The sequence below is a fragment of the Pan troglodytes genome, chromosome 1 (assembly GCF_028858775.2).
Source record: "Pan troglodytes isolate AG18354 chromosome 1, NHGRI_mPanTro3-v2.0_pri, whole genome shotgun sequence".
Taxonomy (NCBI): Eukaryota; Metazoa; Chordata; class Mammalia; order Primates; family Hominidae; genus Pan; species Pan troglodytes.
Window position 1 is genome coordinate 97645473 of NC_072398.2, and position 16479 is coordinate 97661951.

General features: G+C 44.9%; 1 protein-coding gene and 1 non-coding gene across 6 annotated transcripts in view; both read right to left on the minus strand.

Annotated features, from left to right (window-relative positions):
• TUFT1 (tuftelin 1) overlaps positions 1-16479 on the minus strand; it is a 43826-nt gene that overhangs the window by 23250 nt on the left and 4097 nt on the right. The gene's annotated exons all lie outside the window — the stretch shown is intronic.
• Positions 14464-14558, minus strand: MIR554 (microRNA mir-554). The gene has a single exon (NR_035904.1). It is a non-coding gene; the product is annotated as a microRNA mir-554 (primary transcript).

Below are 16479 nucleotides of genomic sequence, written 5' to 3' on the forward strand. Positions count from 1 at the left end.
ACTGCAGCCTCCGTCTCCTGGGCTCAAGCAATTCTCCTGCCTCAGCCTCCCAAGTAGCTGGGATTACAGGCATCTGCCACCACACCTGGCTAATTTTTGTATTTTTAGTAGAGACGGGGTTTCGCCACATTGGCCAGGCTGGTCTCGAACTCCTGACTTTGTGATCCTCCCACCTCAGCCTCCCAAAGTGCTGGGATTACAGGCGTGAGCCACCGCACCTGGCCCCCAACTGAGGGTTTTTTTGTTGAATATTACTTAAAAATATTGCTGGTGTGCTGGCTCATGCCTGTAATCCCAGCACTTTGGGAGGCCGAGGTGGGAGGATCACCTGAGGTCAGGAGTTCGAGACCAGCCTGGCCAACATGGTGAAACCCCATCTCTACTAAAAATACAAAAAAATTAGCCAGGCGTGGTGGTGGGCACCTGTAATCCCAGCTGCTCAGGAGACTGAGGCAGGAGAATCGCTTGAACCAGGGAGGCGGAGGTTAAAGTGAGCTGAGATCGCGCCACTGCACTCCAGCCTGGACGACAGAGTGAGATGCTGTCTCAAAAAGAAAAAGAAAATGAGAAAATGTATGGAGGTTACTCTCTGCCACACAGGAGGGTGGCACTGAAACATCAGCATCCTCCCACTTTTTGGATTGGGAAGACAGAAGACACTGTCACAATGGCCCTTAAACCTTCCCAACCCTAGCAAAGTAGCTGGTTTTATGAAAACACTTAATTCCTATGAAATAAAAGCCATATCCTTAGAGTGGCATGCAAGGCTTTCCACAGTCTGGGTAAACTCACACCTCTTGCTACCATCTCTCAGTGCCCTATCCAATACATTCCATGGTTTCCAACTTCAGTGCCTTTGCTCCCATCATTTCCTGTGCCTTAAATATCTATTCTTCCCATTTTCACCTAAGGCGTCTCCAAGTTCCTCAAGTTCATGTTCAAATGCCTCATCTTGCAAGATGCTACCCCGCATCCTGTGGGAAACACATCTTCCCCTCCTTGAGCTCCCACAGCGTCACAAGGCCTCCCATGGCATCTGCCTCTCAGTTATTTGTGTTTTGTGAAGAATTACCCCTTCTGTTAACTCCTCAAGAGCTGTTGTATGCCACAGCCCTTAGCAAAGGTATTTTCTGAATGCACAGAGAATGCTCCATGACATCTAGGTCAAGAAAATATTACAAAAGAAAAAAGAGGAAATGATTTCAAAATAGCCAGAATGGCTGCCAATTCTTCCTTCCCAGGACATACCTGCACTTTTATTAAAACAGTATCTCGACCAGGGGCAGTGGCTCATGCCTGTAAACCCAGCACTTTAGGAGGCCAAGGTGGGTGGATCACCTGAGGTCAGGAGTTTGAGACCAGCCTGGCCAACATGGTGAAACCCCGTCTCTACTAAAAATATAAAACTCAGCTGGCTGTGGTGGCAGGCACCTGTAATCCCAGCTACTAGGGAGACTGAGGCAGGAGAATCGCTTGAACCTAGGAGGTGGAGGTTCCAGGGAGCCAAGATCATACCACTGCACTCCCGCCCGGGCAACAGAGCAAGACTCCGTCTCAAAAAGGAAAAAAAAAAAAAAAAAAGAACACTATCTCCCCATAGTGTTCTATGGAGGCAGGCTGGGAAAAGGCAGGGCATCCTTCAGTCAGAACAAAGGGGTTATTAGCTAATGAAGGTCAAGTCTGGTCTGTTTCATAAACCTAGGCATTCCAATTGGAAGAGCATAGACAACTAGGCTGGGTTGGGGCACTGAGAGATGATTCCATCCAGCCATCAGAATTCCAGGTAGAGAGGAGAAAGAGGGTCAGTTGAAAATGTTCTCAAAGAAATAATGACCAAAAATTTTCAAAATTTGGCAAAAGACACAAATCTATAGATTCAAGAAGCCAAGCAAACTTCAAACAGAATAAACATGAAATTCATGCCATGATAGATCATAATTAAATTTCTGATAACTAAAGACAAAGAAAAAATCTTGAAAGCAGAGAAAATAACCTTTGAGGGGATCCCTCAAAGGTTATTTTCTCTTCAGAAATGACAGAGAGTAGAAGGAAGTGGCATACTATTTTTCAAATGCTGAAAGAAAAGAACGGTCAATTCAGAATTGACAAAGGAAAATATCCTGTAACAAAGGAAAATATCCTTCAGAAATGAGGGGGAAATCAAGACATTCTCAGATGAAGGAAAACTAAGAGAATTTCTCACCAGCAGACCTACACTAAAAGAATGGCTTAAAAAGTTCTCTAAACAGAAAGGAAATTATTTTTTTAAAAAAGGAAACTTGAAATAATGGGAAGAAAGAAACATGAGTTGAAAAAAGATGGGTAAATACAACAAGATTTCCTTCCCCTCTTAGGTTTTCTTTTTTTTTTTTTAAGTTTTTTTGCTGTAAGTTTATTCAATGCAAAATAATCCTCTCCAATTTTACTGAGGTGGCTGACCACATCCACAACCAAATCCACCTCTAAACTGGAATTCGGTTGCTGATCCAGCCCCAGCCTCGGCTTTGCTGTAGGCACCAGGCGGCGCAGCACTCCGTCTGTAGGTTATCTCTGTCCGCTTTCCCTCTTGTGAGTCTTGCAGGTCGCTCACCCTTCAGACCTTTAGGCTGAGGACTTCCAGTCTCTGGACAGCTGCAGCATAGAGTGGCAGGCACAATCTCTGGGGCAGATGAAGGTAATCACGGAGATACTGGATGCCCTCATTGGTAACGTACCAGTGGAAATGTCTCCAGGCAAACTGTTCCTTCACATAGCCTCGGGACTTGAGAGGCTGCATGGCCTTCATGACATGAAGATTGGGCACATCCTTGTCTGCCAGCTCCCGGTGCTTAGGCATGTGGACATCCTTCTTGGCCACCATGACTCCCTCCTTAAAAAGGAGTTCATAAATGGCAATCCGGTTCTTAGGCATCAACATCTCGGTGGCTGTAGGGGCCGGGGCTGGGGCTGGAAAGCCCCTCTTAGGTTTTCTAAGTTACATTTGACGATTAAAGCAAAAAGTATAACAATGTCAAATGTGGTTCTAAATGTATGCAGAGAAAATATTTAAATATGATAATATTATACTATTAAATATTTAGTATCATAAATGGGAGAAGGTAAAGGGATGTAAAGGAAGGAAAGGTTTCTCTTCTTCACTCAAACTAGTAAAATGCCAACACCAGGAGACTGTGATAACCTATGTATACATAATGTATAATACCTAGAGCAACCACTAAAAAGTCTATACAAAGAGATAACACTCAAAAACATTATAAATGAATAAAAATGGAATCCTAAAAAGTGTTCAGTTAATCCACAGGAAGGCAGGAAAAAGAAAACAGATAAATGAAAAACAGAACCAGGCATCATAGCTCACATCTGTAATCTCAGCATTTTGTTTTGTTTTTGAGACGAATTCTGTTTCTGTCACCCAGGCTGGAGTGCAGTGACGCAATCTCGGCTCACTGCAACCTCTGCCTCCCAGGTTCAAGCAATTCTCCTACCTCAGCCTCCCACATAACTGGGATTACAAGCTCCCGTGACAATGCCTGGCTAATTTTTATATGTTAATATAGAGGGGGTTTCACCATGTTGGCCAGGCTGGTCTCAAACTCCTGACCTCAAGTGATCCATCTGCCTTGGTCTCCCAAAGTGCTGGGATTACAGGCATGAGTCACTGTGTCCGGCCTGTAATCTCAGCATTTTGGGAGGCCAAGGTGGGAGGATTGCTTGAGGCCAGGAGCTTGAGACCAGACTGGGCAACAAAGTTGCCCCTCTCTTCAAAAAAACATGTTTTTTTCTTATCCAGGCATGGTGTTGTGTGCCTGTTGTCCCAGAAACTCAGGAGGTTGAGGTGGGAGGATTACTTGAGCTGGGGAGGTTGAGGCTGTAGCTAGCTGCTATCATACCACAGCACTCCAGCCTGGGCTATGGAGTAGGACCCTGAGGAGAGGAGCTGGGGGGTGGGAAGGGAGGAGACGGGGAGGGGGAGGAGAAAGGAAGGGAAGGGAAGGCAGGGAGGGAAAGGGAAAAGGAAGGAAAGGGAAGGGAAGGGGAAAGGGAAAGGAAAGGGAAAAAGCAGCTTTATTTGTAACAGCCAAAAACTAGAAACAACCCAGATGCCTTCAGTAGAGAAATGGTTAAACAAACTGTGGCACATCTGTTATTGTGGAATACTACTCAGCAATAAAAAGGATCAAACTATTGATACATGCAACAACACTCTCCAGAGAATTTGCTGAGTGAAAAAAGCCAATCACAAAAGTTTACATGCTGTATAATTTCACTTGTGTAACATTTTTTAAATAACAAAGTTATAGAAATGGGAAAAGGACTGGTGGTTACTAGGAGTTAGGAAGAAAGTGGGGGGGAGGAGGGAAGTGAGTGTGGCTCTCAAAGGGCAACATGAGGGGTGCTTTTGGTGATGGAAATGTTCCATAGCTTGACTGTATCAATGCCAATATCCTGGTTGTGATAGAGTACCACAGTTTTGCAAGATGTTACCACTGGAAAAAATGGAATAAAGGATATGGGGGAATTCTATTATTTCTTATAACTGCATGTGAATCTATAATTATCTTTTTTTTTTTTTTGAGACGGAGTCTCACCTTGTCACCCAGGCTGGAGTGCAATGGCACCATCTCAGCTCACTGCAACCTCTGCCTCCTGGGTTCAAACGATTCTCCTGCCTCAGCTTCCCAAGTAGCTGGGACTATAGGCGCCCACCACAACGTCCGGCTAATTTTTGTATTTTTAGTAGAGAAGGGGTTTCACCATGTTGGCCAGGTTGGTCTCAAACTCCTGACCTCGTGATCTGCCTGCCTCGGCCTCCCAAAGTGCTTGGATTACAGGTGTGAGCCACCATGCCCGACCTATAATTATCTTTTTTGTTAAAAAAAAAAAAAAAGGAATTAATATTCCTTCAAGTACTTGCAGGGACAAAAAGAATATACTGAAGAAAATAAGCATTTATAATCCTGCCACCCAGAAACAGCCACTATTAAAATGTTAGTGTATGCCTTATAATTTTTTTTTTTTTTTTTGAGAGGGAGTCTCATTCTGTTACCCAGGCTGGAATGCAATGGCACAATCTTGGCTCACCACACCCTCTGACTCCCCAGTTCAAGCAATCCTCCTACCTCAGCCTCCTGAGTAGCTGGGATTACAGGTGTGCACCACCATAGCTGCCTAAGTTTTTGTATTTTTGATAGAGACATGGTTTCACCATGTTGCCCAGGCTGGTCTTGAACTCCTGACCTCATGTGATCCACCCGCCTCAGCCTCCAAAAGTGCTGGGATTACAGGAGTGAGCCACCATGCCCGGCCTTAAATTTTAGAACTTTTATTCATCAAAAGACACTGCTAAGAGGGCTGGTGTGGTGGCTCACACCTGTAACCCCAGCACTTTGGGAGGCCGAGGCGGGTGGATCACCTGAGGTCAGGAGTTCAAGACCAGCCTGGCCAACATGCTGAAACCCTGTCTCTACTAAAAATACAAAAATTACCCGGGAGTGGTGGCACATGCCTGTAGTCCCAGCTACTCAGGAGGCTGAGGCAGGAGGATCACTTGAACTCTGGAGGCAGAGGTTGCAGTGAGCCAAGACTGTGCTATTGCACTCCAGTCTGGGCAACGGAGTGAGACTCTGTCTCAAAAAAAAAAAAAAAAAAAAAAAAAAAAAAGGGGCCGGGCACAGTGGTTCACAGTCCCAGCACTTTGGGGAGGCCAAGGTGGGTAGATCACGAGGTCAGGAGTTCGAGACCAGCCTGGCCAACATGTTGAAACCCCATCTCTACTAAAAATACAAAAATTAGCCGGGTGTGGTAGCACGTGCCTGTAGTCCCAGCTACTCAGGAGGCTGAGACGGGAGAATTGCCTGAACCCGGGAGGCAGAGGTTGCAGTGAGCCAAGATCGTGCCACTGCACTCCAACCTGGGCAACAGAGCAAGACTCTGTCTCAATAACAATAAAATAAAATTTAAAAAAACAGTGCATGGCAACCCACAGAGCAGAAGAAATTCACTATATGTATATCTGACAAAAAATGTCCAGAATATATAAAGAATTCCTACTAAACAAAATGATTAACATGGGATCCTGGACTGAATCCTGGATCAGAAAAAAGATATTAGTGGAAAAAATGGTGAAACCCAGATAGTCTACAACTTTGTTAATAGCATTGTACCAACATTAATTTCTTTATATGACAAACGTGCCATGGTGACATAAGATGTTAACATTTTGGGAAAACTGGATGAAGGGTATATAAGAGTTCTCTGTACTACTTTGCAACTTTTCTGTAACTTTAAAATTATTTCAAAATAAAATGTTTACTTAAAGAAAGAAAGGGAGACAGCCAGCCAGACATGCAGCCCAATAGAAAAACAGGCAGAAGACGCCAACAGACACATCATTGTGAGGATACCCAAACAGTCATTAAACATATGACAAGGGGTTCAACTTCATTAGGCATTATCAAAGAGCTGGAAAGTAAAACCACAAAACAATGCCACAAAATACCTATCAGAATGACTAACATGAAATGGATAAAAAAAAAAATACGAAGTGTTCAGCAGATGTGGAACAACCGACACTCTGAGACACTGATGCTGGGATTGCGCAGCAACACAATCGCTGGAAAATTCAGAAGCATCGACCAAAGATAAACACAAAAGTACTCTAAGGCACAGCAATTCCACCACTAGTTACTCTACCCAACAGAAATGCAAATGTAGGATCTCAGAATATGATACCCCAAAATGAAGGCCTCGGAAGAAAAAAGTTTTCTCTGACTTTCTCCTGACCTCTTTTCTGGCCTTTCATTCCTCCCCTCCCCATCCCAGGGCTAGCCATAGAAACTAGAATCCCTCTTCTCAAGGTGGGTTATAGAAACCAGAACCCCTTTTCCCCAAAGCCAGCCATAAAACCTAAAAATATTACTCTGACTTTGCACCTCTCTTTCTATTAAAAGCTAGCTATAAAGAAATTATCTGGCCGGGTGCAGTGGCTCATGCCTGTAATCTCAGCACTTTGGGAGGCGTGGGCAGATCATGAGGTCAGGAGTTCGAGACCAGCCTGGCCAACATGGCGAAACCCCATCTCTACTACAAATAGAAAAATTACCCAGGCATGGTGGCAGGTGCCTGTAGTCCCAGCTACTCAGGAGGCTGAGGCAGGAGAATTGCCTGAACCTGGGAGGTGGAGGTTGCTGTGAGCCAAGATCGTGCCACTGCACTCCAGCCTGGGGACAAGAGCAAGACTCCATCTAAAAAAAAAAAAAATTATCTGTCCCACCTTGCTTGATTTGAAGTCATAAGACCCCCATTCCAGAGAGGGCCCTGTCTCATACCTGGAAGGAATGCTTAGAGAGGTCAAGAAGAATCTAGACAGACAGGCCTTGCTGGGTTTCCCCATTTAGTCTCTCAGCATTAGATCATACCCTTTTTGTCCAATCATATTCCTACACAGCTGCCTATACTTTTTCAAATCTAAGAATGGACTGCTTCTGATTCAGTAAGGCTAGCTTTTAAAAAATAATAAAAATTGAAAATTAAAAAAGAATGGACGTTTTCCTCTGTATATTTGGGTCTTCATTCAGAAGGTTCCTATGTCACCTAAAACTATGATCAAATAAATCTGTATGCCTTTTTTTTTTTTTTTTTTTTTTTTGAGACAGAGTCTCTCTCGCTCTGTCGGCCAGGCTGGAGTGCAGTGGCACGATCTCGGCTCACTGCAACCTCCGCCTCCCGGGCTCAAGCAATTCTCCTGCCTCAGCCTCCCGGGTAGCTGGGATTACCGGCGTGTCCCACCACACCCAGCTAATTTTTGTATTTTTAGTAGAGATGGGGTTTCACCATGTTGGGCAGGCTGCTCTCGAACTCCTGACCTCAGGTAATCCACCCGCCTGGGCTTCCCAAAGTGCTGGGATTAAAGGCGTGAGCCACCACGCCTGGGCCTTTTTCCCTATTTTCTTTTGTCAGTGATTTTCAGCAAAACTTCCGAGGGTGAAGGAGAGGCTTTCCCTTTGCCCTGGCACATACATATGTTTCCCATAAAAGCATGTATACTAGAAAGTTCACAGTAGCATTTTTCAAAATAGCCTCAAACCAGAAATTACCCACATGTTCAGCAAGAGTAGAATAAATTGTAATATATTCATACAATGGAACTTTGTACAACAATGAAAAAGAATGAAGCACTGTACATGCAACATCAGTAAATCTCACAAAGATGTTAAGCAAAAGAATCCAGACACAAAAGTATACTATATGATTCCACTTATATAAAAAGCACAAAAATAAGCAAAACTAATATAATTTGCACTTTAGAAGTCAGGATAGTGGTTACCCTTGAGGTGGAGGTAGGTGGTAATTAGAAGGGGACATGAGGGGGCTTCTGCAGTGCCCGTAATGATTTGTTTCCTGATCTGGGTGCTGCTTACAGGAATGTGTCTAGTTTGTGAAAATTACTTGACTGGACATTTGTGATGTATATATGTTTCTGTATATATGTTACTATTAAATGTTTTTAAAAACAAAAAATCAAAAACTCCTTATTATGGTATTAGAGTCCCCTTATGATCAGGACCATCACAGTCTATACCACATAAAATGTTTTGACTCCCTCCAGTACCCCAATGTACCCTGCACTCTATCCCCAACTTTTTCCTGATCCAATTGTAGAAGGCATCCAAATCCAAGTCTGTTTCTGCTAATGGGTCTTCCAGTGCAATACGTGCTCCCACCTCCCCAGAGGTGCGCATGTTGCTTTCTCCGACCAGGGTATCCTCTCCTCCCTTGCCTCCTTGGAGAATTCCTAATCAGCCTTCAAGGTATCTCCTCTCTGAGGGTCCGACCCTTATCCCAGCACTCCTCCCTCAGTCAGAGCACCTACTCCAACCTACATATCCTGCACTTTAACAAGGAGCCCATTCTTTTGTAACCATTCATTCATCTCCCCCGAGAAAATCATAAGCTCCTTGAAGACATGGATAGCTTATTTAGTACAATGGCTGGCCTAGAATAGGTTCTCAAAAAAATATGTTGTTGCATGAGTTCCAGGTGATACGTTCAGGGATTTTCCCAATTCCCTTTGAGAAACTCCAGCTCTTCAGTTTAGAGAAGCAGTACGGAATACTAGAAAAAGCAGACACAGAAAAGTAGCAGAGGAAGGTCAAGGAAAAACTGAGCAAAGACTAAGAAGGCAACTCTAAAAAGAAATAACAAGTGGCTAATGGAATAGGAAAGATGCTCAACCTCACCAGTAAAGGAAAATGCAAATTAAAATGCTAATGAGCTATTTTGGGGGGATTTCATTACACTTATAGAAATATAAAGATAAGACATGTAGATATATGTTCACAGTAGCATTGCATGCAATGGCAAAATACCAGAAACCACCCAGATGGCCCACTGACAAGAAAACAAATTTTTAAATTATATATTATTTTTGAGACAGGGTCTCACTGTGTCACCCAGGTGGGAGTGCAGTGGCATGATCATGCCTCACTGCAGCCTTGACCTCCCAGGCTCAATTGATCCTCTCATCTCAGCTTCCTAAGCAGCTGGACTACAGGCGTGCACCACCGTGCCTGGCTAATTAGAAAATGAATGAATAAACCCTGACATATTAGTACAATGAACTACTATTCAGCTGTGAAAATAAATGAACTATGCAACATGCATTGACATGAATAAATCTCAAAATAAGTGTTAAGTGAAAAAGCAAGCTGGGGCCAGGTGTGGTGGCTCACGCCTGTAATCCCAGCACTTTGGAAGGCCAAGGCAGGCAGATCACTTGAGGTCTGGAGTTTGAGACCAACCTGGTCTACATGGTGAAACCCCGTCTCCACTGAAAATATAAAAATTAGCTGGGCCTGGTGGTGCATGCTTGTAATCCCAGCTACTCGGGAAACTGAGGTGGGAGAATCGCTTAAACCCAAGGGGCGGAGGCTGTAGTGAGCCAAGATCACGCCATTGCACTCCAGCCTGGGTGACAGAGTGAGACTCTGTCTCAAAAAAACAAACAAACGAAAAAACTATTTGGGCCAGGCACAGTGGCTCACGCCTATAATCCCAGCACTTTGGGAGGCCAAGGCAGGTGGATCACCAGAGGTCAGGAGTTCAAGGCCAGCCTGGCCAACATGGTGAAACCCCGTCTCTACTAAAAATACAAAACACTGGCCAGGTGTGGTGGTGGGCACCTGTAATCCCAGTTGCCTGGGAGGCTGAGGCAGGAGAATCGCTTGAACCTGGGAGGCAGAGGCCCCAGGGAGATAAGGAAAGAGGTGCAGTGAGCCCTGTGACACTCCTATAATAAAACATATAAAGAGAAGGAAAGAAAAAGTACTAAACTTGGCTAGGCATGTTGGCTCACGCCTGTAATCCCAGCACTTTGGGAGGCCCAGGAGGGCAGATCGCCTGAGTCCAGGAGTTTGAGACCAGCCTGGGCAACGTAATGAGACCCTGTCTCTACAAAAAGTACAAAAATTAGCCTGGTGTGGTGGTGCACACCTGCAGTCCCAGCTACTAGGGAAGCTGAGGTGAGAGGATCAATTGAGCCCATAAGGTCAAGGCGGCAGTGAGCCAAGACTGTGCCATGCACTCCAACCCAGGTGACAGAGCGAGACTCTGTTTCAAAACAAAGTACTAAACTTGAAGTCAGAGGCAGGATGTCTGAGTCCTGATTGATGACCATTAATCCTTGAGCAAATCACTTAATCTCTCTGGGCCTCAGTTTTCTGTCTGTAAAATGAGGGTGATAATTTCACAACCGACATTTTAGGAAGAGTAGATAGATGTGCAAGAATGATGTAAAAGTGATTTGCAAACCATACATCTCTTCACAAGGGTGAAGCAGCATTACTTTCCCAAGTAGCTCTGGAAAGTCTGCAAGGGAAGAGGGTGGATGAGGTAAATTGTCTAATGGAGCTGATGAAAAACTTAGGGCTCTCTCTGGCACCTCATCCTCCAGAACTGGAGAATGCATCTTAGTCAGCAAGGCCACAGACCTCGGCCTGCACCCCCAACCCAGAGTCAAGGAGCAAATCCTGGGGCTCCTCTCTGCCTGGTGCACTTAGTTGTTTTCTAGAGCAGGCTTGCATTTCCTCAGGACTATGAGCAGGCTCCAGGGAGCTTTAGGAACACCCCAGAAATATCCGGCAGGGGGGTCTCCACTGGGGACTCTAAAGGGCAAGATGAGAAGTGGAGCCTTCTTCTCTAGGGAAAAAGGAGCAGTACTAATCACAAGGTAAGCAGCCTCTAACCTCATAAACATTTTTGGGAGAAGCCCAGCTACCTCCAAATTATAGGCAGCCTCACCACTCTGTTCAAACAAATCTCCAACCGTGACTCACTCCTCAAAGCAGGGAGGGGGTAAACACATAGCTGAGGGGTTAGAGATCAAGACGCCACAGCAGAGATAAGGAGATAAACAGGGAGGCCCCAGGGAAATAAGGAGAGAGGTGCAGAGTTCTCACACCACAGGCTCATGTGAATAGGGAAAAGCCTGCGTTCCCCCAGCTCTCACTCCCCAGGTTTTACAGGGGTCACTAGGACTGGGTAGGAGTCAAGTGTAAGGTTCTTTCTAAGAGGAAGTAAAGGAAGTGGAGATTGCCCCTGAGCTGGAAACCAGCAACCTTAATTCATCTTCACCCTGTATCCCACTCTTCCCTCACTTTGCCCCTCAATCCCACCCACTTTCCCACCCCAAGTGTACATGGCCTCTCAAGCTGCCGGAGGAGCAGTCACTTCAGTTTCCCCACTTTGAAAAATGGGAGGCTGGGCATGGAGGCTCAAGCCTGTAATCCCAGCACTTTGGGAGGCCAAGGCAGGCGAATCACGAGGTTAAGAGATTGAGATCATCCTGGCCAACAGGATGAAACCCCGTCTCTACTAAAAATACAAAAATTAGCTGGGCGTGGTGGCGCACGCCTGTAGCTCCAGCTACTTGGGAGGCTGAGGCAGGAGAATCACTTGAACCTGGGAGGTGGAGGCTGCAGTGAGCCAAGAGTGGGCCACTGTACTCCAGCCTGGTGACAGAGCAAGACTCCGTCTCAAAAAAAAAAAAAAAAAAGAAAAAGAAAAAGAAAAAAGAAAAGTAGGAATAGCCAGCCCCTTGTAACAATGGCACCCAAGTGATCAGGATGAAGGAAGTCCCATACACTCAAAGAACAGAGCCGGATGGGATAGGTGGGTACCTACCCTCTCTACCCGCTCCTTGAGTGAGGCTTGCACCCGACTCAGCTCATCAGTCTCAGGTACATGGTCCTGCCTTCTGCAGTGCTGCCTAGGCCAGAGATGGCCCTTTGTGGAGTATGACACAAAGAATCACTCCCTTTCTTCCTCCCCAGATTAGCCAACAAAACAGGTGTTTGATTTTTATGTGGCTGCCTACCCAGAGGCATGGGCTGGACAGGCACTATGTAGAGGGCTCACCAGGGTTACTGTGAGGTGAAATGAGAAAAAGGATTTGAGGTGGCACCCTACATGGGGCAGCCTTTCTCATTACTTGGAGCCCTAACAAAGGAAAACACTAGGGCCTAGCAGTGACAGTGTGTCTGTAGAGGGAAGTGAGTTCCTGAACCAACTCTGAAGGAGACACCCACTTGCTAAGCCAGTCTCACTCTAGGACACCTGCCTAGCGACCAGCAAACCTGGAATGAAAGGGCAAGTTCCTCAGTGCCCCCTCTGCATCAAAGGGAGTGGCTCTGCCCTCTCTAGTCTCTGACTACCTGCTTAGTGATTTTTGCTTCTGTGCCCCCAGACCCAAGAAAACCACGTCTCTTTTCTTCCTTCATCGACTCATCCCCTTCCTACCCTATATTGTCTCCTCCACTTCCTGCCTCTGCTGGCCAGGCTTAAATCTGGGCCACCAGCCTTCCTGGCACATACCTATTTCCGCAACTGAACCTTCTCAACCCCTAGAAAACAAAGGTATTTCACAAGCCTCTGCACCTTGACCCAAAGAGGCATGCACCATAATTACTAGCAGGCAAGGAAGCTCATCCCACCTCTCTGAGCACACGTGTCTGGAACTGAAACCATCTGGGTGCACGCCCCCCTCCACCCTGGAGAACTATGGGCAAATGTTAGCGCCAAATGCCTGATGATGAGGTAACTCTCCTCGCTCAGAGGAGATCCTTCCTTCTCTGGCAAAGCCCAGCATTCCCCAAATTCCTGGCAGCCTTGGTGACATCAGAAAAATGCAGTGCTCCTGAAAGTAAGAACCTGGCAATAAATGGGAGAGATGGGATGGTGTGAGGAGAAATTTATGGGCTGAGTTTAGGACAAGTTTCATGAGTAGAAGGAACAGGCAGCCACCAAACTTGAAAGGCTCCTCTGCCCAGCAGTTTTTCCCCACACTCAGATGTCACAGAACCAGGTCTTCCACGTTTTAGAATACATTCAGTCCTCTGGAGTAAGCAGCAATGGCTACAGATGAATCCTCCTTTAAAATGCAAATATTCTGACCCAGCAATCCCACTCCTAGGTATTCCTCTCCAAGAGAAATGAAAATATATTTCCACACAAAAACTTGTACACCAAAGTTCGTAGCAGCATTATAAATGATAGCCAAAAAGTAGAAAGAACCCAAATGTCCACCAACATTTATCCATGACGAACACAGTTGTAATACATCTAAATAATGGAATATTATTCAGCCATAAAAAGGAATGAAGTACTGATTCACATTACAACATGGATGAACCTTGAAAACATCATTCTAATAAAAGATGCCAGTCACAAAGGATCACATACCGATGATTACATTTATATTAAATATCCACAATAGGTAAATCCATAGAGAAAAAAAGTAGACTGGTGGCTGCCTAGGGCTGAGAGAGATTGGGGGGAAATGGGGAGTGACTGCTAATGGGTCAGGATTTCTTTATAAGGTAAGGAAATGTTCTAAAATTGATTTATTGATGATTGCACAACTCTGTGAATGTACTAAAAACCACTGAGTTACATACTTTAAATGGGGTATATGAATTATATCTCAATAAAGCTGTTCATAAAAAATTATATGAAGCTCATGGTAAGGCTTCAATAAATCACAATTCTAATTTAAAAAATAAAAGAGAGTGAGGCTCTGGAAAGACTTGGCATTAAACTACTTGAGCTTCTGAGGTCCTAAAGGAATGTCACCTATTCCACAGTAAAGACAAGTCTTCAGATTGCAGCTGATAAAAAAATCCCAAGTCCACCCAGGTGTTGGAGAACCTCTCTGGCCAAGACAAATCCAAAAAAAGAAAAAGAAAAAGAGAGAGAGGATGAAAAAAATGCAAATAGTTCCCAATTAATGTAGATAAATTTTAAAATGCATTAAAGTAATGGTAAAGACAATAAAAAGATGCTGTAGAAAAAAAAAAAGAAAAAATGCAAATATTCGAAAGAAAGATAAAACTGATATATTACTTAAAGAAACCAGAGCAGCAGGGGACACCAGCTGCCTTGGTCATGAGGTCTAAAAAAGAAGAGGAAAGATGCCCAGAGAGAGATGCCAAAATATGAACCCTGACCCATCACCAGTCTAAGACCAGTACTGGCTGAGTCAGGACTAGCAAAGGTTACTCAGGTCTTCACCCTGGGTCTATCTGTAGGCCTTCCTCTCACTCCTGGGACTCTCCACTGGTTGAGGGACCTGGATCATCAAGGAAACGAGAAAGAAACAGGAATAAACAAAAGTCAGCATAATGAGGAGGAGCAAACGTTGCCCAAACCAGAGAGTTCCCAGACTCTTCCTCCATCCCTTGGCTGGTTGCTTACAGGAGGTTAAAACAGTCTAGTCTAAGCCAGTAGAAATAGAAAATAATAGCTAACCTCTGAGTACTTACCACATGCCAGGCACTGTGCTTCATATTTTATGTGTATTATCTAATTTAATCCTCACAACTACCTTATGAGAAGGGTGCAATTATTATCCCAGTTTTACAAGTGAGAAAACTAAGAATGAAGAAATTAAGTAATTTGCCTAAGTGAGCTTGGGCAAAGCAGACATCAAAGCCTGATTAGAGCCCACCTTAGTCAGATTCCCAGAGCCACGCTCTTTTTTTTTGTTTGTTTGTTTGTTTGTTTGTTTGAGACGGAGTTTCACTCTTGTTGCCCAGGCTGGAGTGCAATGGCGTGATCTCGGCTCACTGCAACCGCCACCTCCCGGGTACATATGATTCTCCTGCCTCAGTCTCCCAAGTAGCTGGGATTATAGGTGCGCACCACCACACCTGACTAATTTTGTATTTTTAGTAGAGATGGGGTTTTGCCATGTTGGTCAGGCTGGTCTCGAACTCCTGATCTCAGGTGATCCACCTGCCTCAGCCTCCCAAAGTGCTGGGATTACAGACGTGAGCCACTGCACTCAGCCCAGAGCCATGCTCTTGACCACAATGCTATTAACAGAAACTATAGTTTATTACATTACCAAAAATTGTAATACAGTTACACTGGGAGGATGGGAAGGAAGCATGTCAGGGGTGGGAGTATAGATTTTCCTATAATTCCTACAACAGAAGTCAACAGATGTCTAAAACTGATAAATCAATTAAAATCACTGTAAGCATATTATTTAGAAACATGGAGGTAAACACAAAACAGCTCAAAGAGTAGAAAGTGGTTACTTCCATGGAGCAGAACTTGGAGCAGGGGACTGCTATTTTCTTTTAAAAGCCTTTTGATATTATTGATACTTTGATACTTTAAAATCATGCACATATGTGATTTTAAATGTCCGAGATCACGTCGTTGCACTAAAGCCTGGGCAACAAGAGTGAAACTCCTTTGATAAAAAGTGATTTAAGAGGCCAGGCACGGTGGCTCACGCCTGTAATCCCAGTACTTTGGAAGGCCGAAGCGGGCAGATCATTTGAGGTCAGGAGTTTGAGACCAGCCTGGCCAACATGATGAAACCCCATCTCTAGTAAAAGTACAAAAATTAGCTGGGCATGGTGGCCCATGCCTGTAATCCCAGCTACTCGGGAGGCTGAGGCAGGAGAATTGCTTGAACCAGGGAGATGGAGGTTGCAGTGAGCCAAGATTGTGCTACCGCACCCCAGCCTGGGTGACAGAGTGAGACTCCATCCTCCCCCCCTCACGCCCAAAAAAAAGGTGATTTAAGGCCAGGTGCAGTGGTGCACACCTGTAATCCCAGCACTTTGAGAGGCCGAGGCAGGAAGATTACTTTAAACCAGGAGTTCAAGACTAGCCTGGGCAACATAGTGAGAACCCATATCTACGAAAAATGAAAAATTAGCTAAACATGTTGAGTATGCCTGTGGTCCCAGCTACTTGGGAGGCTGAGGTGAAAGGATCCTTTGAGTCCAGGAGTTCAAGGCTGCAGTGAGCTATGATTACGCCACTGCACTCCAGCCTGGGCAACAGAGTGAGACCCTGTCTCAAAAAAAAAAAAAAAGTGATTTAAAGAAGGATGGAAAGAAGGAAGAGAGGGAAGGAGGGAAATGAAATCAGAGATCATCCATGGTAAAGTCTAATGTCATAGACATC